Source organism: Bos indicus x Bos taurus, chromosome 6, assembly GCF_003369695.1.
Source record: "Bos indicus x Bos taurus breed Angus x Brahman F1 hybrid chromosome 6, Bos_hybrid_MaternalHap_v2.0, whole genome shotgun sequence".
Classification (NCBI taxonomy): domain Eukaryota; kingdom Metazoa; phylum Chordata; class Mammalia; order Artiodactyla; family Bovidae; genus Bos; species Bos indicus x Bos taurus.
Window position 1 is genome coordinate 70,135,353 of NC_040081.1, and position 24,373 is coordinate 70,159,725.

Consider the following 24,373-nt stretch of genomic DNA (forward strand, 5'->3'; position numbering starts at 1 on the left):
AAGATCCAGGTCCAGGACCCCTAAGGCTGTATCTCCATGCAGTGCAGAAGTGAATCAGGCTGATTCCGGGCCTCAGACTCTCTGAGCCCCACCATGTTGGTTCCCACTAATCACAAAGGGGTGGAAGGGGTACCTGGAGGCCTCAGGGAGGCTGATAGCCCAGACTGTGGGTCATCCAGGCTTCCAGCTTCTCCTCATTCACCTCCCTTCCATCTGCCCAACCTGCTCACTTCTTTACACTTTCTTCTAAGGGCATCAAGAGAAAAGGGAGGAAATACAGCTCTGAACAGATGCTTTGCTGCTAGAGTGAGGCCCTGGATACAATAATAAAGTCATTGAGAGGACACCTGGGGTGCCTAAATGCACTCTGAATTACATGCTCTCACTGACCTTAGCCGAATTTTGGTTAGAATGGGTAACCTTGTAATGTTCTAGAGCAGTGCCTCTCAAACTTCAACGTGCTTGTTAAAATGCAGATTCTGATTCAGAAGGTCTGGAGTAAGGTCCAAGATTCTGGATGTCTAACCAGCTCCCAGATGATGCCCTTGCTGCTGGTCCACAGACCACACTTGGAGTAGCTGAGGCTTTAGAGAAAGAGATTATAGGTATGTCACTGATTTGGAGTCAACATTATACATCACCATCACCACGTGGACCTTAGAGCCTGCTGGGCACTGTGCTAAGTGCTTGGAACAGTCTTCCTTACTCAGTTTTCAAAGAGCCCTCCCAATAGGTTGTATTGAAGATAACCCCCATTTTTCAGCAGGGGGTACTGAAGCCCAGAGAGATCAAATAACTAGCTAGCATGTAGGGAAGCCAGCCTTCCAACCCCGATTTGTTAAGAGCCGGGGTCCTGAGGTCCTAACTACTCCATAGAAGAGCATAGCTGAGAGGCACCTTTTCCTGTGGTTATGTTTTCTGGAAGTCTTCAGCCACGACCTTGGCTTGCTGAGAACGGAAAGGCACCTGAATCCCAAAGAGAAGCACAAAGACTGCGTCTCATCCAGGGTGGGAGATGACGCGGGCTCACAAAGAGTCTAACCTGGGCAGATGCGCCGCTGATGCCTAGCTGCTCCACCTCGTACCTCCTGGCATACAGCAGCATCCTGGAGCGGAAGGCAAGGACCGCGCAGGGTTTCACCGCCGCTCTCCTCCCAGGCCGAATCCGCAGCGAAGGAGCCGCCCCGGGGCCTGCGGGCGTCACCTCCTCTGAGTCCCGGCTCAGCTGCGTGTGGGTTCACAGGCGGCCGCTGGACCCGCCTTCCCGGAGCTCAGCTGAAATATTGCTTAGCTCAGCCTGGAAATGCAACCTAAATTCACCCCTTGGGCCAGCAGACACTTCCTTGCCAGATGCTCTTCCCCAGCCAGAGCCTGGGTTATGGGAGGTGACAGGCTGAGCGCAGGAACCTGGAGCGCGAGGTTGAGCCGCTGCCAGCTGAGCGTGCTTCTCCCGGAAAGGCCTGGACGGTGCAGGCCTGGAACTACTGCCCAGTACTTGCTGACGACACAGTCACAGGACGGGTCCACTGAGGCATGGGGGTCGGCAGAAGGGTGGGGATTGTACTTATTTCCAATCCCAAATGCTCCATTTTCTTTAGATTTGGGGTAGGGGGTGATTCCTGTTGCAGTTGGTAGATCCTATTCTGTGGGGAGTAGGATCTGGTCTCATTATCAGGATCCAGTATGGCAAATCTTGATACAGCTATGGGAATTTTCTTGGCATTCAACACAAATTGAGGTGTTCAAAAATTCACAATTCCCAGGCAAAATGTTTTCACGTTTAGCTCTCAGCCCGTATGGCACCTTAACACGTTCCCAGGTGGCGCTAGTGGTAAAGGGCCTGCCTGCCAATGCAGGAGACATAAGAGATGGGGGTTCAGTCCCTGGGTCAGGAATACGCCCTGGAGAAGGAAAGGACAACCCACTCTAGTATTCTTGCCTGGAGAATTCCACAGACAGAGGAGCCCGCAGGCTACAGTCCATAGGGTCACAAAGAGTCAGACAAGACTGAAGTGACTTAGCACAACATGGCACCTTTGTGAGACTTAGAAGTGCCTGTGCTGGAGCAAGGCAACCAATGGGAGCAAGACAGGCAAATGGAAGAGGAACACACTCCTGTGACAGACACAGGAGTTCTCTGACAGACACGGGAGTTCTGGCTGTGTGTGCGAGCATGGCCTGGCTTCCAGCATCCTTTTTCTCTATTCAGTTGGTGCCCCTTATGCAGTGGACAACATGTGCAACCATACCAAGAGGCCAATCTTCCTTTCCTCCTTCCTCTTTTCTTCATCTATTGCTGCAGTTCAGTTCAGTCGCTCAGTCATGTCTGACTCTTTGCGACCCCATGAACCGCAGCACGCCAGGCCTCCCTGTCCATCACCAACTCCCGGAGTTCACCCAAACCCATGTCCATTGAGTCAGTGATGCCATCCAACCATCTCATCCTCTGTCATTCCCTTCTCCTCCTGCCCTCAGTCTTTCCCAGCATCAGGGTCTTTTCAAATGAGTCAGCTCTTCGCATCAGGTGGCCAAAGTACTGGAGTTTCAGCTTCAGCATTAGTCCTTCCAGTGAACACCCAGGACTGATCTCCTTTAGGATGGACTGGTTGGATCTCCTTGCAGTCCAAGGGACTCTCAAGAGTCTTCTCCAACATCATAATTCAAAGGCATCAATTCTTCAGCACTCAGCTTTCTTTATAGTCCAACTCTCACATCCATACATGACCACAGGAAAAACCATAGCCTGGACTAGACAGACCTTTGTTGACAAACTAATGTCTCTGCTTTTTAATATGCTATCTAGGTTGGTCATAACTTTCCTTCCAAGGAGTAAGCATCTTTTAATTTCATGGCTGCAGTCACCATCTGCAGTGATTTTGGAGCCTAGAAAAATAAAGTCAGCCACTGTTTCCCCATCTATTTGCCATGAAGTGATGGGACTGGATGCCATGATCTTTGTTTTCTGAATGTTGAGCTTTAAGCCAACTTTTTCACTCTCCACTTTCACTTTCATCAAGAGGCTTTTTAGTTCCTCTTCACTTTCTGCCATAAGGGTGGTGTCATCTGCATATCTGAGGTTCTTGGTATTTCTCCCAGCAATCTTGATTCCAGCTTGTGCTTCCTCCAGCCCACTAGTAAATCTATTGTTTAAACAATAAATAAATCTATTAAATCTATTGCTATTGTTAAACAATAGTAAAGCTATTGTTTACTGAATACCTATTCTGTTATTCTGAATACCTATATCTATTAAATCTATTACTATTGTTAAACAATAGTAAAGCTATTGTTTACTGAATATCTATTCTGTGTTCTCTGCTCACCAACTTTACCCTCTACCCTCCCTACTGTGTAACTAATGAAAATCCAAAGATAAATAAGACACTGTCCCTGACTTCAGGAGGTGTATAGTCAGCCCAATAGGGGAGGTAGCCATGTAAGCAGATAAATCTCTAGGATTGTGATATTTAGGACTGAATGATTTACATGTGTCAAAAATCAGGGAATCAGGCTGATTCATACCAGGACTAAAAGCCTGGGAAGTTATTTCCTCAAGGCCAATGCACAGTGGTAGATGGCATTGAAAGTGCAACCAGAAAACATTTGGTATCTAGAATCCTGACCTCTCTAAAGAGCCATGGACAGTGTTAACAGAGAAGGAACCTTTGCTCTATGAGCACCTTGATGGGTTTGCAACAGCATGTCTGGGAGAAGGGTGAATTGCTCTGCTATTGGGAGAAGCAAATTTTAAACAGGTTGGGGACTGGGGAACAGGGGAGGAGACAGAATGACAGAACTTTCCATGGAAGAGAGGCCAAAGGAAAAAAATTTATGAAGGACGAATTTTCAAGTTACATGTGCTGTGAGGGATGCTATTGAAGTCTTTACTCTGTTAACCACCCACTCCAAAAAAACCTATATCATTGCAGTCCACTCATAATACAGAACTGCTTGGGGTAAGGCGAGGAGACCAAGGAAGACTCTTGATCCTTTTAAGCTGTCATGAGTCAAAACCATAAGCGCTAGAGGCAAAGCAGACCGTGAGAATATTAATCTATGAGCATTCACACAATTACTGGGAAAGTCTTAGATTTCTCAAGTCATCAAATTGGGGATTCAAGGCAATTTCAGGCAGCTCATGAGGAATAGGGAGGCCCCAGCTGATATCCATCTAGGTTGGGGCAATAATGTCTACAAAGTTGTTTGTCATGATGTCTACATAAGATCACATTCAAATGCATCCAGCAGCCAAGCAGGTAGAGGGTTAAGGAGGCTGGCTGTGAGACAATAGGGAGTGGTGGAGTCTGTGGCAAGAGGGCGAGTTCTAGTGGAAGGGGACAATAGCCACCCAGCTCCATCAACTCACAAGACTGCAAACCCAGTGTTGTCAGATAGTCCACATTTCAAGCGAAAGCCAGAAATGTAGATGCTTGAGAAAAACTTAAACTAAAAAATAATAATAATTAACTAATTCAGGAAATACTTTGACACTTCAGGGGTCAAACAAATGATGTCTCAAGCTGTATGTGGCTTCCAATTTAGAAGACAGAGACAAGAACCACTTGGGGAACCAGTAATAAAATGAATGGCAGTAGCCAGTGAGCCGTGATGCAAGGAGCACTGGCCTTGAAGTCCTAAGTTCAGGGTTTCAGGCTCTGCTTTGCGGCTAATTGTCTGCGTGGCCTCAGGGAAATAATTTAAAAACTCCAGGCCTTAGTTTCTTTATCTGTGAAATGAAGGCATGACATTTGTTGCTCATTTAGAGTCAGAGCTCCCATTATTACTGAGGGGGCAGAATGAAAAATAAGGTCTGGGTGTGTTTCCAAAAATATTGCATTCGTTGACATTTATTGTGTATCCACAAGGTGCATTGCATTGATCATGGGATTCTTGCTTATTCCGAGAAAGTAGACATAAACTCCAAAGGCACCTTCATTATTCGGCCTGCCTGAGAACAATGCTTTCCAAGAAGTGGGAGAAGAGCCCCCCACCATAGGGAGAGGCGTTACTGACACTATCAGCAGTAGAGTTACAGAGTGTGTCAGCGATGATAAGAATGTTGGAGTGTTTCCTATTCAGACTGACACGGCTCCAAGGCAGAAACCTAACTGATGTTTGTTCAACAATAGCAAGATATGTCGCTGGATCTGTGGGGGTGTCCGGCATCTTTTGTCAGCTTAGAGTAAAACCCTAGGGAAAATAAGGTGCAGATGTTTTGAGATGAAATGATGTTTCTCTGCAAATGCCTGAGGCGTGGTCCGCTGCTTTGCCTGTTAGCAAACTGCCTTTGGCACCCTCAGGACCCTCTGCCCCCTGCCCCATTCTCCGGGCTGCTAGGAACAGAGTCACAGCTAGCACTTCAAGCTTTATCTGAAATCCCAGGACAGCCCCACGCTCTTTAGGGATCGGGGATGGAAGGAGGTTGAGAAGGAGCAGCAGAGAATGAGTGGGAGAGAGGACTCAAGCAGAGCACTGAGATTTGAGTAATTTTAGGAGGCAGTGCTGTTTATGGAACATTTCATTCTTGATAGCTACTGTCACATTCTAGCCATTAGGCTGCATTTACTCGTGGGTTGTAGCAATTACTTCCCATGGGAAATGAAAGCAATTCCTTCTTTCAAAGGATGCTTTGTTTTCTAGGAGAAGAAAATAAAACATATGATGGTGCAGCAACTCTAGCCTATGTGCCCTGCTAGGTCAGTCCCAGTTCAAGTTCCTTACTCAGCATGACCAGATGAATAAGCAACCAAAAAATAATAACGATGATAATAATAGTAGCTACCACTTATTGAGCACCTTCTATTTGACAAGCTCTGAGCTGAGCATTTACACATGTATTTCAATGAATCCCTAAAGATACCTGGGCACTCTCATTAGCCACGTTTTGCAGATGAGGAAACTGAGGCTCAAAGAAGCTACATATATTTACTCAAGTTAACCCAGCTGGGGGCTCAAGCCTGATCTGTCTGAGGCCCATTCTTGTAAGTACCCACCCCTGAAGAGACAACATTTGTCCTTCTTGAAATAAAAGTTCTCCCAGAAAATGCTATAGGAAGAAGGAGTAAACGAAACAAACAGGAGGGCACAAAACAGATAACAGCATCTTTGAAACTGGAGTCATCCGTGTGGATTCCATCTTTAATCTATTATACCGATTAGGTGGCACCTGCTTCCCTTCTGCACCCCTACCCCCAGGTATGTGCATCCAGAGCCTCACATATCCGCAAATTACAATGAGATGGCACTGCTATGGGAGCATATGGGAGCTGCAGACCCTGCTCCCTGCCGCCTCGGTCAAGCCAGCCGAATCCCATTCTTGCCTTGTTAGCATTTATATAAGACCTTTAGCTATAGCGCCAATATATTGTGCCCCACTGCCCTGGGTCTTCTCATTTTGATTAGTTACAGTGAAAAACTGGCTTCATTTTTTTTGCCCTTCACACATGATCAAATGCTAGCAGCTCCCCAGGCCCTTCCTGCCCTATGGTCTAGCATCGAGCCAGGATCAATCCCACCTGAGCGATAATGACAAATTAAACCCTTTCATCCTTCATAACCATTTTTCAGTTTACAAAGAGTTTTCAAACACATTTTGCAGTGATATAATTAGTCAATGGGAGATTAGTGAAAAGTCTAATGTGCTACCTCCCGCAGCACACCAAGGGTTCCTCTCATTTCTACGGAAAGAAAGTCATGTGTAAAGGTTTGGGTTTGGGGGTCTGATGCTAGCTAGAAGGAGGAGGGAGAGAGTGTCCCACTCCCAACTGCTTTGATGTTAGGAGTTTATCAAAGAATAGAAGGCAAGGGACTAGGAATTCCCTGGTCATCAAGCGGCTAAGACTGCATGCTCCCAATGCAGGGGCCCCGGGTTTGATTCCTAGGACCCCACAGGCAACAATTAAGAGTTTGCAGGCTACAACTAAACATCCTGCATGCCACAACTTTATATATATATACATATATATCGTTCATGCTGCCATTAAAAAAATATTCCTGCATGCCACAGTGAAGACTGAAGATCCTAAGTGCCATGACTAAGACCCAATACAGCCAAATAAATAAATGAATAATAAATTAATGAATGAATTTTAAAACATTTGGTTAAATAAAGTTTTAAAAAAAGAAGACAAAGGACTCAGTGCCACACGTAATGTGGCCTCTTAAGTTGGATATCTCCACTGAGGTGTCCCCTACCTTCAAGGTGGCTGAGGATTTCACTTTCTTTTTCAGCCAAGCCAGCAGCCTGCCTCTCAGAGGGCACAGAGCAGGGCCTGCTGGTCCTCTTGGTCCTGCCTGCCCCCTCCCAATGCTAGGCCCCTCTCGGTCTGCCAGTAGCTGCAGGGGACATGTTTTCATTGGCCAGCAGTCTCTCCCTGGGCTCAGCACATGGGGCCCTCCTAGCCCATGGATTCCAACCCCATTCCTAAGTCAGATGCTATATCATCTTTACATAAAAGAAGAGAAACTTACTTATTTAAAACCATATGGAGCATGGTGTATTGTTTAGCCAAGCATGTTAGTGAGTTCCAAGTCTTGGAGCTGACAAGAGAAGTCAGACTTGAGCTTGGAGATAGGGACCGGAGGAGCTGAACTATTCTGCAAAACAGAAAATGTTTCCACACTGCTGAGAACCAAGAAGAGGGAGAGGCCTGAGCATGAATTACAGCGAGAGAATAATATTCTGTGGCACTAGTGGTAAAGAGCCTGCCTGCCAACACAGGAAACATAAGAGATGTGAGTCTGATCCCTGGGTTGGGAAGATCCCCTGGAGAAGGAAATGGCAACCACTCCAGTGTTCTTGCCTGGAAAATCCCATGGACACAGGAGCCTGGCAGGCTACAGTCCACGGGGTCGCAAAGAGTCGGACATGACTGAAGCGACTTAGCACACACACACACAGAGTCCTAAATTGGCAGAAACGGCCAAGATTCTGATTCACAGAAATCAAAGTCCAATACTTAACTTTTAATTTTCAGGGCTCTGATGTGAAGTCCTTCTGAGAGTCGGCAAATTCTGACTTATTAACATGAGGAAAGAGAGCTGTTTTCTGCAAAAAGTAAGGAAAATGGAGTGTTTCACAACTGGAAGCAGAGGAGAACCAAGGACAGAGATGCAAGGGGGACAGAGTTTGAATAGAACCAAGTTTCTTTCCACGAAAAAATAATCCCTAGGGAACTACAGAACCCTTCTGGGCATGGGATGGGGGGTGTCATGGTGATAGCAGAGTCATGGTGACATGGGGACATTCACCAGCCCTGTGCAGAAAACAGGACAAGTTATATATCCCCATTTGACAGATGAGAAAACCAAGCTTCAGACAGGTTACAATACCTGCCCATGTCACCCACCTAGCAAGTGGAGAAGTTCAGATCAGGGTGTTCCATGTCATATGCCTAGTCAAAAAGTTCCTAACCACTATTTGCCAGCTACAAAGCAACCAGAAAAAAATAATCAAGAGTAAATGAGCAGCTTCTATATACTTTGTTATAACTTATTACATCATCAGTCCTCTCCTCACTGTGCTGTTCTGCTATAAACTTCACCCTCAGTGAGACTCAGAGCTTTCCTTCAATGTAAGAGTCTGCTGGAGCAGAACCGCTAGGTAGGACATCACAACCACAAACACTGATGTCTGGGCAAAGGATGAGACTCTTAATAAAGTGAATGGAGAATGTGCCTGGATCTAAGCCTCATGGGGCAGGGAGTCCTTACAGACCCTGTGTAATGCAGGTGGGGGAGGTGGGGGAAGAGATCCACACTCCCTGCATTTTCTTTCTCTGCAGAAATCCCACCAAGATTCTTCCACTTTAGCACAACACTCCATCTGACAACCTGCCTGGGAAAGAAAACCTTCTTTCTGCCTCGTGACTTTCTCCTCCAAAGACAGTTTCCTCTACTCTGATGACCCGTGATTTGGGCAGTTTGCATAACCTTTCACACCCCACCCTACCCCTGGGGCTGAGTTCTTTGTGGGCACTTTCGGGTAATTGCTGGTTGGTTCGTTGATGTTTTTGCCACAAAACTTATGATTCTCACATGATTCTGAACCAGAACCAGGCTGAACCCATGTCATCTGTTATTTGCAGGTCAGTTCAGTTCAGTTCAGTCACTCAGTCATGTCTGACTCTTTGCGACCCCATAGACTGCAGAATGCCAGGATTCCCTGTCCATCACCAACTCCCACAGTTTGCTCAAACTCATGTCCATTGAGTCAGTGATGCCATCCAACCATCTCATCCTCTGTTGTTCCCTTCTCCTCCTGCCTTCAATCTTTTCCAGCATCAGGGCTTTTCAAATGAGTCAGTTCTTCGCATCAGATGGCCAAAGTATTGGAGTTTCAGCTTCAGCATCAGTCCTTCCAATGAATATTCAGGACTGATTTCCTTTAGGATTGACTGGTTTGATCTCCTTGCAGTCTAAGGGACTCTCAAGAGTCTTCTCCAGTACCACAGTTCAAAAGCATCAGTTCTTAGGTACTCAGCTTTCTTTATGGTGCAACTCACAAATCCATACATGACTAGCAGAAAAACCATAGCTTTGACTACGGAACTTAGTTGGCAAAGTAATGTCTCTGCTTTTTAATATGCTGTTTAGGTTGGTCATAGCTTTTCTTCCAAGGAGCAAGCGTCTTTTCATTTCATGGCTGCAATCACCATCTGCAGTGATTTTGGAGCCCAAGAAAATAAAGTCTGCCACTATTTCCATTGTTTCCCCATCCATTTGCCATGAAGTGATGGGATGGGATCCATGATCTTAGTTTTTGAATGTTGAGTTTTAAACCAGCTTTTTCACTTTCCTCCTTCACTTTTTTCAAGAGGCTCTTCAGTTCTTCGCTTTGCCATAAGGGTGGTGTCATCTGCATATCTGAGGTTATTGATATTTCTCCTGACTATCTTGATTCCAGCTTGTGCTTCATCCAGTCCAGCATTTTGCAAGATGTACTCTGCATATACATTAAATAATCAGGGTGATAATATACAGCCTTGACGTACTCCTTTCCTAATTTGGAACCAGTCTGATGTTCCATGTCCAGTTCTAACTGTTGCTTCTTGACCTGCATACAGATTTCCCAGGAGCCAGGTCAGGTGGTCTGGTATTTTCATCTCTTTAAAACTTTTCCACAGTTTGTTGTGATCCACATAGTCAAAGCCTTTTGGCATAGTTAAAAAAGGAGAAGTAGATGCTTTTCTGGAATTCTCTTGCCTTTTCTATGATCCAACAGATGTTGGCAGTTTGATCTATTTGCAGGTGGCTTCATGCATTTCTTCCAGTGCATGTTCTGGTGAGCAATCACGGTGCTATCTCCCACTGTCTGCTGTCCTTGAGACTGTCACCTGATGACTTCATTGCCAGAGGCTGTTCATGATGCCTCTGTCCCCAGGGCTCCTCACAGAACTATGCCTGGTGCTAAAAAGAGGAGCTCAATCAAGCCATAGAATTCTAAGCTAGAGAAGCAAAGGCCCTCTGCTGTGATAGGATTCAGTGGTCAACTGAACACACATCTCTGTTTGTCTGGGCTACTCCCACTTAAGTCTGTTGCCCCAGTGTAATTATTAATAGCCTCTCCTTTTCAATCTCAGAATGTCCCACTGTGGATGATAAATTAGGTATCATCTTCCCTTGTGGTTCAGCGGTAAAGCCTCTACTTGTAATGCAGATTCAATCCGTGGGTCGGGAAGATCCCCCGGGGCAGGAAATGGTAGCCCACTCCAATATTCCTGCCTGGGGAATCCCATGGACAGAGGAGCCTGGTGGGCTACAGTCCATGGGGTTGCAAAAAGTCAGATAAAACTTAGCAACTAAACAACAACAACCCAACTTTAGTGATCGCTAAAGTGATTTTTAAGTCTTTACTTAGCTCAAAATTCTCCAGGCCAGGCTTCAGCAATACGTGAACCGTGAACTTCCTGATGTTCAAGCTGGTTTTAGAAAAGGCAGAGGAACCAGAGATCAAATTGCCAACATCCGCTGGATCATGGAAAAAGCAAGAGAGTTCCAGAAAAACATCTATTTCTGCTTTATTGACTATGCCAAAGCCTTTGACTGTGTGGATCACAATACCCTGTGGAAAGTTCTGAAAGAGATGGAAATACCAGACCACCTGACCTGCCTCTTGAGAAACCTGTATACAGGTCAGGAAGCAACAGTTAGAACTGGACATTGAACAACAGACTGGTTCCAAATAGGAAAAGGAGTACGTCAAGGCTGTATATTATCACCCTGCTTATTTAACTTACATGCAGAGTACATCATGAGAAACGCTGGACTGGAAGAAACACAAGCTGGAATCAAGATTGCCAAGAGAAATATCAATAACCTCAGATATGCAGATGACACCACCCTTATGGCAGAAAGTGAAGAGGAACTCAAAAGCCTCTTGATGAAAGTGAAAGAGGAGAGAGAAAAAGTTGGCTTAAAGCTCAACATTCAGAAAACGAAGATCATGGCATCCGGTTCTATCACTTCATGGGAAATAGATGGGGAAACAGTGGAAACAGTGTTGGACTTTATTTTGGGGGGCTCCAAAATCACTGCAGATGGTGATTTCAGCCATGAAATTAAAAGACGCTTACTCCTTGGAAGTAAAGTTATGACCAACCTAGATAGCATATTCAAAAGCAGAGATATTACTTTGCCAACAAAGGTCCATCTAGTCAAGGCTATGGTTTTTCCTGTGGTCATGTATGGATGTGAGAGCTGGACTGTGAAGAAGGCTGAGCGCTGAAGAATTGATGCTTTTGAACTGTGGTGTTGGAGAAGACTCTTGAGAGTCCCTTGGACTCCAAAGAGATCAAACCAGTCCATTCTGAAGGAGATCAGCCCTGGGATTTCTTTGGAGGGAATGATGTTGAAGCTGAAACTCCAGTACTTTGGCCACCTCATGCTAAGAGTTGACTCATTGGAAAAGATTCTGATGCTGGGAGGGATTGGGGGCAGGGGGAGAAGGTACGACAGAGGATGAGATGGCTGGATGGCATCACTGACTCGATGGACGTGAGTCTGAGTGAACTCCGGGAGTTGGTGATGGACAGGGAGGCCTGGCATGCTGCGATTCATGGGGTCGCAAAGAGTCGGACATGACTGAGCGACTCAACTGAACTGAACTAGCCCAGAAGACCCTTTCTTCAAACAGATACTCCCAATGCTTGATGTGTAAAACAGGAGAAAAGGAAGCTGTTCTGGCTGAAGAGCGTGGAAAAGGCTGAATCCCTATATCCACCCAACACACACACACACAGATACACACACACAGATACACACACATCACACACACACACACATACACACACACACATCACCTCCTTCACTGTGGTTCCACCCAACTGCTGTGGCAGCGCTCCCCTCTGCCAATGGGAGTCTTAGAGCTCAATGCATCACCTGTGAGACTCACTACTTTAATTTTAAGATGAGGGAATTGAGGCCCATGGAGAGATAAAGGTATTATATAAGGCCACACCACTAGGTCATGGAAGGGCCCAAGCTAGAAATTCATAGTGGTATCTCTACCATGTCAAGTCTCCTTCCAATTTGCCAAATGGTCTTAAGACTACAGGCTCAGTTTTGTGCTGGTTTTTCATTATATATATTTACAATGCACAATAAGGGAATTGCTTTGTGCTAAGGTGACTCGGTGTGAATTGTGTATGTGTTATTAAGTAAATGGTGCATGGGGACAAATGCCTTTTCCAGAGATGTATCCTTGCAAACATTTGGATGGGCTTCATTAATCCTAAAAGCAGCCCTCAAAAAGTCAAACAGGAAGCGCGGCTCCTGCTGTTGTATAAAATAAACACTCGTCCCTCCTGGGGGCCTCCCCAGCACAGAGCTCTCCCTTTGTCTGAGGCCTTCTTTCAGAGCAACAGTTGGCAAATCTAAACGGAAACAGCACCCTATCTTGGAAGCACACAGCTTCTCCAAGCCCCTCTTCATTTAAAGATCTGCCCATCTTCCTCTCTACCTTCTGCTCCCACCTGCCAGCCAGGCAGTTTCCATTTGAACCCTGTGCAGGAAAAGCAGATACTAAATGCAAATCAGAAAGCGAAGCGACCGTTTTATGGCCTAAGGCAGGCCCATGGGAGTTCAGGTCACCCGGCAGGCAGCCTGCTTGTGGCAGCTTCTGGGTGGAGGGCAGGATGTGCTCTTGTCTTCTAACCTTGTTTTAGTTTGACCCAGGCGCTGCCTGTTTCTCAGGGGAACAAGAGCTTCTAACTCAGGCCACACAAGCCAATTGTCCACAGTCTCAAAGCAGTTGTTTCCCTCTGCTTGTGCAGGAAAGAGCCAGCCTGATGAGGTGGGGCTGAGTGCCTGCTTGCCCTGCCCTCCTCACCTGCTGACTGGCAGGATTTGCATAGCCCAGCTTCTGAGGAAACACTCCAGCCCTTCAGAGCATAGGCTCTGGGTAATCTATGCAAAGTACATTTCCCTGTTCTGAGGCAGAGGGAACCAGGGTGATGACACCAGAAACTATAGTGTGAGTGGGTGCTCAGTCACTCAGTCGTGTCTGACTCTTTGCGACCCCATGGACTGCAGCCCGCCAGGCTCCTCTGTCCATGGGGATTCTCCAGGCAAGAATACCGGAGCGGGTTGCCATATCCTCCTCCAGGAGATCTATGCAACCCAGGGATCGAACCCACATCTGCCTGTGTCTCCTGCATTGCAGGTGGATTCTTTACCCACCAAGCCACCTGGAAAGCCTGACACTAGAAACCACAGAGCAGACATAAAATCCAATATTTATCAAAAGATTACTGTGGGCTTGTTCCTCTAATTCAAGCCTCACAAAAACCCTTTCAGGTGGTAATTATAACTATGATGATCCCATTTCAGAGATTCAGAAACAGGATTTGATAAAGATGAAAGGACTTCCCCCAGTTATTCAGCAAGGAAGTGGTGGAGGAGGATGTGAACCCATGCAGTTCAACTCCAGAGCCTACCTCTTATCCCAGCCCAACCCAGGAAGCACCCTGGTGGGACTGAGGCTGCCCAGGCCTCTCTGTGTGTTCACAGATCACCCAGGGCTTTTGTCAAAAAAATCCATGTTCTGATTCAGGAGTTCTAGGATGAGCCAGATATTCTGCATGTGTAAGAAGCTTCCAAGCAAGATCAATGCTGCTGATCGGGAAGGTTCTAGGGCAGCCCTCTGCAAACTTTTTCTCTAAAGGGCCCGACAGGAAGCAGTTTAGGCTCTGTGGGTCAGGTACCCTCTCTGTTGCCTATTCTCGTTTTTCTTTTTCATCTTTTACAAGCTTTAGAATAGAATATTGTCCTTAGCTCTGGGCTCGTGGGCTGCATTTGCCTGGCTTGTATGCACAATTCCTTGACCTGAAACAGTGTGGGTAAAACTGCCAGGCTTACAGTCTGGGTGTCGATGGTCTCCAGTCAGTGCATAAGAGCTTCAGTCTGGTTCTTCAATTAGATATGGCCATCGGGGCGGTAAGATCCCAGTGAGGCTGCCTTTGAAGTGACCAGAGGTGATAGAGAGGAAAAGAGGCTGACCTACACCCAAAGGGATCTGTTGGGATAGTGAAGGGTCTGGACTCCCATGCATGCATCAAGGACTGGAGGATGCAGGTCTGCAGGCTCGGAGAATGGAGTGGGGTGGACGCCGCCGCATACCACTGAGCCCTCTGGTGAAGCAGGGACGAAAGGTTATTTATTATAGGGGCTCCAGCGACGTGTGGAAGGATAAAGCCCTTCCACTCTGAGTCTAAGATCCTGTGATGCTAACGTGCAAGGCTAATCTGATGCTGCCCTGAGATAATCTGCACACACGCGGTCGGATTCCCCCAGGGTTTATCAGCAACCAGACTCAGAGCAGCTGCTGAGTTCGCTCCCTTGCCCCCTTATCTCTTGGCCCAGCTAGGAAACCGGGGCTGACATTCTCCCACACCCTAGAAGAAAAGGGACATCTCCCTAAGCCCTCGCTTTCAAAGTAGAGTGAGGACCCTCTGCTCAAGAGCCTTCTCCAGGTGCTGGGCTCCTTTTTCATCTTTTTCAGAACTTCAAAATGAGGTGAAGTCACCTTACTTCTGGGAATTCATTCTCTAAAATAATTATGAATATGAATAAAGATTTTTGCCCCACTTCAGGTCCTAAGGGTGGAGTAATTCATAAGCCTCTGAATCCTTCAAGGCTTCTCTCTGATTTCCTTTGTTCTCCTCGATTCCCCCTCCTTTCTTTCACCCTCCTTCCTTTGACAAGGCTATTGTGTTTAAAATGCATCTTTTTGTTTGCATGGGCTCTTGCTCTTGCAAAATGTGCATTGTTTTGTAGGTTTTTTATATTTTCACTCTCTTAACCACTCTTTGTACATAACTTATTCTGTTTATTGCATTTTCACCCACCACTGTGTTTGAAAGATCCAGGGGGTAGCTACATGTAACAAGATCTGTTTCTCCTAACTTCCACATAAACTCCATATGCAATGCATTTTGCCTTTCCACTCTCTGGGGATGTTCACCCCAGTTACCTCCTATTTCTTGTCATTACACAACTCTGTGATGAAGGCCTCATGAATCTTTCTTTATGGACATGGGTAAGAAATTCTTTGTGCTCTCTATCCACGGGTGAAATTGCCGGGCTGTCAGAGTATATGAATACCTAGTTTGACTTTATCTTGGCCGATGACTCTGGAAGGAATCAGCACTAGCCCATCTTCCCACCAGCAGTAGAGCATGGTCTTATCCCTACATCTCTCCTGACTCTCGACATTAACTGTCTTTTCTCATTTGTGAGTTTTTAGGCATTACCAGTATCTTCTCCCGGTCTGTTTGTGTCTTGTTCATGGTATCTTCTATTAAATAGAAATTTTTGAAATGAACATAATTAAATATATTACATTTTTACCTCATGGTTTATCCTTTTTTTCTCATTTTCACATACAAAGTCCATCCATAGCCCAGGATACAGGATTTTATCTTGTGTGATTTTACATGTCACATTTAGGTCATTGTTATCACCTGGAGTTTACCCTTGAGTGTAGTCAAAGGAGAGGTATTAGTAATTTTTTTTCTGTTTTCCCAGTAGCATTTCATCTGCCTAACCTTTTCTTTTTTATCTGTGACTCCACTTTGTCACATATTAAGTCCCCATACATCTATAGGTCTGGCTCTGAGGTAGTAGCAATGATTTAGTATCAGTGATATTCACTTTAACATTATTCTTAATAAAAAATGCAAATAACTGTGATGGGTAACAGTTGAGAATGGATGAAATTCAACACAATACATCTCCACAAATAGACTTCCATTCAGGGGTTAAAATTAATATAACAAAAGACTGCACAGTGCCATGGATAGGCATGTTTTATTGCTTAGTGGAAATGGCAGATTCCAAAATAACATAGAGTGAATGATCTTAGCATGTAATGAATCATATGTATACTACTACTACTACTAAGTCACTTCAGTCGTGTCCGACTCTGTGCGACCCCATAGACAGCAGCCCACCAGGCTCCCCCGTCCCTGGGATTCTCCAGGCAAAAACACTGGAGTGGGTTGCCATTTCCTTTTCCAATGCATGAAAGTGAAAAGTGAAAGTGAAGTCGCTCAGTCACGTCCAACCCTCAGCGACCCCATGGACTGCAGCCTTCCAGGCTCCTCCATCCATGGGATTTTCCAGGCAAGAGTACTGGAGTGGGGTGCCATTGCCTTCTCCGGAATCATATGTATACATATGTATAATTGGTAAACACTCAAGTAGTATTAGTGGCTCTTTATGGACAACAAGGTTCTGATGACTGTCAAGTAAAGAAGTGAAGAAAGTGAAAGTCGCTCAGTCATGTCCCACTCTTTGCAACCCAGTGGACTATAGAGTCCATGGAATTCTCTAGGCCTTCGAATACTGGACTGGGTAGCCTTTCCCTTTTCCAGGGAATCTTCCCAACTCAGGAATCGAGCCCAGGTCTCCTGCATTGCAGGCAGATTCTTTACCAGCTGAGCCACAACGGAAGCCCAAGAATACTGGAGTGGGTAGCCTATCCCTTCTCCAGTGGATCTTCCCAACCCAGGGATCAAACCAGGGTCTCCTGCATTGCAGGCAGATTCTTTACCAACTGAGCTATCAGGGAAGCCCAATTAAAGAAGGATCCTAGTGAAGATTAGAAAAACCCGACTTACCGGTGGAGCCACATTCTCAGCTGCAAAGCCCTACAGTGTCTAGCATCAGTGATAAGGAGACTAGGCAGCAGGTTAGGGAGACCGGAACATCTTCAGCTTTAAGGTGCACATCAATTACCTGGGGATCTTAACTTGCAGATTCAAGTTCAGTGGGTGGGGAGGGACCTGAGATTCTACATCTCTAACAAGCTCCCTGAGGATGCTAAGGTTCCTGAGCCAGAACCTCACTTTGGGTAGCAAGACTCTACAAAGCAGTTCAGCTATGCTTCTGGACAGGCACTGAGCTGGACAAGGCACTGAGATGAATAGAGCATTGAGCTGAACCGGGGCCAACAGCCTTTACGGGTTACTTAGACTAGTGACCCAGAGTGGAGTGTTTAGATTATGTGTTGGTGTACATTGTTTTGAGATTGTTGGTTTTGGAGAGGGCAGAACATGGAGATGTGTATGTAAGAACTGACATATTGCCTGATCAAGAGTAAATCTAGACCAGCAAACATCCTCCTGTGTTCTTCCCCTTCCCTTCACACAGCTGGGTTTAGCCCACAATCCCCTCTCAGCAGTAACCCCTAATGTTGAGATAGGAAAGTGGGTGAGAGCCATCTGGCCCCAGGCATGCAACTGGGCTCACAGACAGGGCTCACCTGGACAGGGTGAGGGGCACCTCTAAGTCCCCTCAGGAATGTGTCCTCTGATGGGGAGTTTGAGGAGCACTAACTTCAAGGCGAGGTCCCAATTATCGGTGAAATAGAGTCATGGACCAACACCCACCCCAGATGGTTAGAAAGCCCCTCCTCCTTCATTGCCCACTCTGTTCTGTTGCTGCTTTCCAGCCCTGATAACCTGTTTTATAGGTGACCACAATTATATCTCCCTTACCAAACTGCTCCAAATTGCCAGTACAGGCAGATTCTTCTTACTAGGCATGGAGATTTTAACTGACATTGTAGACAAAGGGAACTCACACAATAAGTATCAGTTGGCTGATGGTCAGCTCAGCATACGGACACTACAAAGTCCCCTACAAGGGTTCCATTGTGCTCTTAGTTATGAGCATTTAGAGTCTGGTCATCAGCATATACAAACCCTATCACTACTATTTAACTAACATTTATTTCACATTTAGTATGTGCCAGGTACCAGGTGAGGGGCCTTCACATTTGTTATATCACCTCATACCTGAAACAATCCTGGAAGCTAGATATTATAATGAAAATATCAAGGTTCAAAGAGGTTAAGTAACTTGCACAACATAACACAGGTTGTAAAAGAGAAACCTCCAATGAGGGGAAGGAATGAAAAAAGGGGCCAAGTAGATTGTGGAGATATGTTGGAGAGTTTGTCTTAAATGGAGTTCTTGGCTGAGAGTGAAGGAAAAGCCCTGAGAAGTAACACATTCCTGCACTCCTAATTAGAATGGCTCTCCAGTCATGTTTCCTAGGCTATGGGAAGCACTTTTGGTTCCTTAAGGGATGAAAGAGTCATTTCTTACCTCTTTCTTGATAATAGAACTCTGGTTTTGTTCAAGTGGCAATGCATGTAGCTCCAGGGGTTGATCACCATTGATCTAAGCTAGATATGGGAATCTCCTTCCTCTTTACCAGTGATCGATTGTGTGTATCCAACCAGAAACAGGATGAAAAGAAGATCTGTAGGGATTTCTTGAAGAGTCTTCCTTTCTGATAAGATAGAGATCCATGAAGAGAGTCTATTTCCCACAACCAGCTTTCCTTCCTCTCTGCTCAGGCTGATGTATTATGAAGATGTGATATTTTGCACTTAGGCAGCCATCTAGTAACCATGAGGAGAAATATAAGCTAACACACTAAGGATGGCAGAGCTACAGATGGCAAGAGACTGGGGTCCTTTATGATCTTTTGAACAGTCAAACAGCCCTGGAACATCTACCTCCAGGCTTCTTGAAATGTGAGATAATTAAGCATCTTTATAATTTAGCCTAACCTATTGGTCAGATAGTCTGTTACTTATAGACAAAAGCACCATAATAATGCAAGGGCCTTCACTCACCTTTCCTTCTGGCAAGAGGCTAAGCATTTCCATACAAATCCCTCTGTCTTAGATTGAAGTCTTATCTGGTGTCCTCAAAATCTTCTTCCCAGGGCTTCTTTATGTTGGCAATTGGTTCAGTCTAGCACGGGCTACAAATCAGGGGGAAAGTCTTCATTATTCTACAATGGACAGTTAGTCTACTCATCTACCTTTTATTCATCTTTATAAAACTCAGGTCACCTCCTTATGGAAGGAGGACTGTCATATTACATATTAAAGTATTCTGGTTTTGACTATATACTTACTTCCAGCAGTGTGTTTTACATTTTTGTGTATGGAGAAGGAAATGGCAATCCACTCCAGTATTCTGGCCTGGAGAATTCCATGGATAGAGGAGTCTGGTGGGCTACAGTCCATGGGGTTGCAGAGTTGGACACAACTGAACGACTGACACTTTCACTTTCATATTTTCATATGGACTAATTAATGTCCTTTTACTTAAGCTTGAAGAATTCCTTACAGCATTTCTTGTAAAGCAGATCTAGTTGTGATGAGTTCCTTCAGCTTTTGTTTGTCTGGGAGAATCTTTACCTCTCTTTCATTTCTGAAGAACAAAATTGCCTTGTGTGGTCCTTGGAGAGTGCTTCTGGGGTTTTATAGTGCCTGTAAGAAAGTTAGGGTCCTCAGTGGTGCCTCTGGGTCCAGGGGCTAGGGACCAGGGCAAGCAGTGGCAGTGGCCAGAGCTGGTGGTGTACACACACTTAGCTGAGGAGGCCGGCTGCAGGAACCCGTTTAATGGTAGCAGCTGGCTGCAGACACACGTGTAGTGAGTGGGGCTACAACCAGATGCAAGGGCTGGAGCCAACTGTGGGCATACTAGTGGCTTTGGGGGCCCTGGCTGTCGGCACACCCTTCTCTGGGTGCAGGGTCTTGCCTGAGTACATGCATGGCAATAGAGACCAGTGACAGGAGCTAGGCTGGCAGGACGCAGCTGCAGAGCTACAGGGCTAGTTTTAGAACTGACCAGCGATCAGGCCAGTGACTGACATCAGGGCCTGATGCAGGGCTACAGGCAGCGGTGGGAGCCGGCACTCCTGTAGTTGCAGGCTCTCACCCTGGCACGTGCTTGACAGTGGAGATCAGTGGTGGTGGTCAGGTTGGTGGCTGCAGGTGCACCACTGAAGGGACTAGCCCTGAGCATGCACATAGCAGGGGGGTCAACTGCTGGAGTCTCACTGCTGTCTTACATTTGCCTAGCCACAGAGGCCAGGGCTGGCAGCCAGTGTGAATCCTGGGGTCCAGTGGAGAGTAGGGAGATAAGTGACTTATCTCCTGTCACCAGCCTCTATTGCTGCGCATGTGCCCAAGCAAGAACCTGCACCAGAGAAGAGCATGCTGACCGCCAGGGCCCCCAGAGCCACTAGTATGCTTTGGAGAAGGACTCAGGGGGCTGGCATCCATGAATGCAAAAACCCGGGGCGGGAAAACTTCAGGGACAAGATCTGCAGGAGTTATCCAGTGGCTGTGCTGGGTGTCAGTTTCTTCAGTGGCAAAGCTGCTTGGGTCTTCTGCAGGGCAGACCCCTGGAAACTGTGGTTGCTTCCACTGCATGGCTAACACTCATGGTGCCTGCTCTTCTTCCTTGTTCCTAGTCGTTTCCATACATCTCAGCTTCATGCCTCTGGGTAAAAGGGTGAGAATGAAATGGGTCCCTACACAGGTTCCTAGAAGACTGGGGGAGCTGGTTTTCACCCTGCTCTCCCTTGCCCAGCATCAGGAACTCTTTCTAGCTGGGCAGTTCATTCCTAATGTTGAGCATGACAGGCCTAAGAGATGGGGTGATGCAGACAGGATGAAGTTGCTTTCTTCCCTTTTTGTACGGTTATTCTCAGGTATTTTGCTGGGCGGTGTAGCTGAGGTTTCTTAAGTGGACTCTTGAGCTCTCCCAAAGCTATTTGTGTTGATGGATACCTGGATAATTGTTGATCTTTGTGGGGACAGAGGCTGGAGTCTCCTACTCCACCATTTTGGTCAGAAATGCCTTTAAATGGGTATACCTTGCATTCCATTGGAAGTGGAGAGGCTGCGTGATGTAGTGAGAAAGATCAGAGTCCAAAGGAGACGCCCTATGTTTGAATCCAGGCAGTTGTATAACCTTGGATACACAATTCAGCATCTCCATGTAGCTTTCCCTAGGAGCAGACTCTAAAATAACCATCTGAGAGCACGTAGTTTATTTGGAGGTGATTCTGGGAAATACGCATGGGTAAATGAGATGGGAGAGGGAAGAAGGCCAGTAAGTGTGTTATTAAGCAAGTTACCACTGTGAAGAGCTGGGGTGGAAGCCCTCCTGGGAAACAGTAGAACATGTGCCTCTGAGTTATCACACTCAAGGGGCAAGGGAGCCAGGGGAGTTAACTACAGACTGCTGTCAGTCGTTGGCTGAAGGTTGCCTTCGGGGGCAGTAATTCCCCGGTACACCTGACCTAGTACATGTGGGCAGAGAAAGCTCTCAAAACAGTGATGGTGGCAGTTGGAACTTGGCCTGACATGTGCTGAAATGGTGAGGGCTGCAGGGATACAGGGAGGATCCCACAGTGTCTGCTATGTTTTCTTTTCTTATCTTTGAAATGGGACAATGATAATATCCACCTCATAGGATTATTGGGAGGTTTATGTGCGTTATCAGGTAAAGTGCTCCCATCAGAGCCTGGCATAGAGCATGCGCCACTGAAGTGTTAGTTGTTACCATTTGAATTTCTGTGGTATATTCCTACCATATACCTCAAAAACATTTAGTGAAGTTGGTTAAACTCACAAACGCTTAGGGAGAAGAGGGCCTCTGTGGAATAAGAGGAGAGGCTCGCATTCACCCTGGGTCCCTGACGCACAGACAGAGGGTGTCCACATGGAAGCAGGGATCCTGAGGAGAGGGGGTCAGGGCTGACAGTGAGTTTGCACACAACCTGGAGGGCTCTGGGCTTCTGTGGGTCATGGATTTGGGAATTCGAACCCAATTCTTCTATATCTCAAAGGATATGGAGGCCATAGCTGCCATCCGGGTTATGTATTAGACCGTAAGCTTCCGGAAGGCGAGGACTCTGCTGCATCTGCTGCTGGATTCTCCCTCCTCTTCAGGCTCAGGGTAGCTGCTCAGTAATTGAGTATTGAGCAGAGGAGCTTGAAAAGAGCTCAGAAAGTCAGAATGTGCTCATTTTCATCTAAAATCCTGGGTGAGCGATACCCATAGGCAGCCCCTCTACTAGTGGCCTGTATGATTCCCCTGCGTTTCAGCCACCAGCACCCAGGAAGAAACCCGTGCCTGACCTGAGTATGGGCGAGCTCTCCACTCTCCAGGGCATCACCTAGAACAGGAAGGACAAGCTGTGTGTTTATATCAACACATACATTCTCAATGGGCCCTCACTTCTTCCTGAAAGGAATCCCACAACTCTGTTGGAATTGAAAACATTTTGTATTTATGTATCGCCAGTTATTGACGGAATGCAAAGTCCTCAGCATATCTGATCTCAGGAGTCCTCACAACAGCCCCGAGGGCAGAACTTGACAAAGAGTACTTATACTCCCTGGAAGGAGGCTCAGAGCTACCCAGAGGGTGCCCCAAGGAGTCATGCTAATGGAAGGGAATGGAAAACCCAGGAGAGAAAGTACAAGGACTCTGTCTCTTACCATGAACCAACAGGTGTGGCAAGGGAATGGCCTCCATGCTCTCTTACAGAGACAGCAAAACCTAGAAATGGCCCAGTGTCTCTCAGGACAGGACTTGATAGATGGGTTATGGTATAAACAATGAGATACTATTTAACCTTTAAAAAGGATCTGTGTGTTCTGACATGAAAAGATGTCCAAGATATTTAGATGAAAGATGCAAGTTGCAAAATAATATATATAATATAATCTCTGACTACTATAAAATAGATATTGTATAATATTAAGGGAAAAGTCTAAACAAATGTGCACCAAATTATATTTGAAGTATGATTGTATCATTGTGTGTTAATATTTTCAAGGAAGGTCTAGAAGAATGTGAACAATGGTCGCCAATACAGTTGGAATTAAAATTACTTTTACTTTCTTAATCACATTTGCTACATGTGCAATGTGCATGTTTTTCTCAGGTAATCAAGTCAGTTCACTTCAGTTCAGTTCAGTTGCTCAGTCATGTCCGACTCTTTGCGACCCCATGAATCGCAGCATGCCAGGCCTCCCTGTCCATCACCAACTCCCGGAGTCCACTCAGACTCACATCCATCGAGTCAGTGATGCCATCCAGCCATCTCATCCTCTGTCGTCCCCTTCTCCTCCTGCCCCCAATCCTTCCCAGCATCAGAGTCTTTTCCAATGAGTCAACTCTTAGCATGAGGTGGCCAAAGTACTGGAGTTTCAGCTTCAACATCATTCCCTCCAAAGAAATCCCAGGGCTGATCTCCTTCAGAATGGACTGGCTGGATCTCCTTGCAGTCCAAGGGACTCTCAGGAGTCTTCTCCAACACCACAGTTCAAAAGCATCAATTCTTCGGCGATCAGCTTTCTTCACAGTCCAACTCTCACATCCATACACGACCACTGGAAAAACCATAGCCTTGACTAGATGGGCCTTTGTTGGCAAAGTAATGTCTCTGCTTTTGAATATGCTATCTAGGTTGGTCATAACTTTCCTTCCAAGGAGTAAGCGTCTTTTAATTTCATGGTTGCAGTCACCATCTGTAATCAAGTAATCAAGTCAAAATTGTCTAAAACCCCCCAAAAAGGAAATCTTTTATGTCACTTGAAAAGTATTAAAAATAAAAAATAAAACTATTAAAATGTGTTCACATTGTTTTCTCTAATTTAAAAAGGAGTATTTTTTCTTGATGTGAAAAATTTGGAAAATTCTGCTAAAGTTCCTATTTAGTTCCTACAGGGCAGTGAAATTTGAATCAGATACTGTATTTCGTAAACATATGGTTCTGCCCCTGCAAAACCAAAATACAGAACTGAAATCTTTCTGCTTTTTCCTTGATGTTTATATACATGAGACAGGCCTGATTGTTTAGCACAATGGATAACAAACTTTAGCAGAAGAGCAAACAACCCCACCCTGAGAAGGGATTCAAAATGTCAACAGCTCAACATGTTCATGAGCGCTTAGAAAATAGACATAAATTGTGTTATGTCATTGAACTTTAAAACTCAGATTGTTGTGTTTCACAGCAAAGCAAATGTACTTAAAGACAATTGAACTA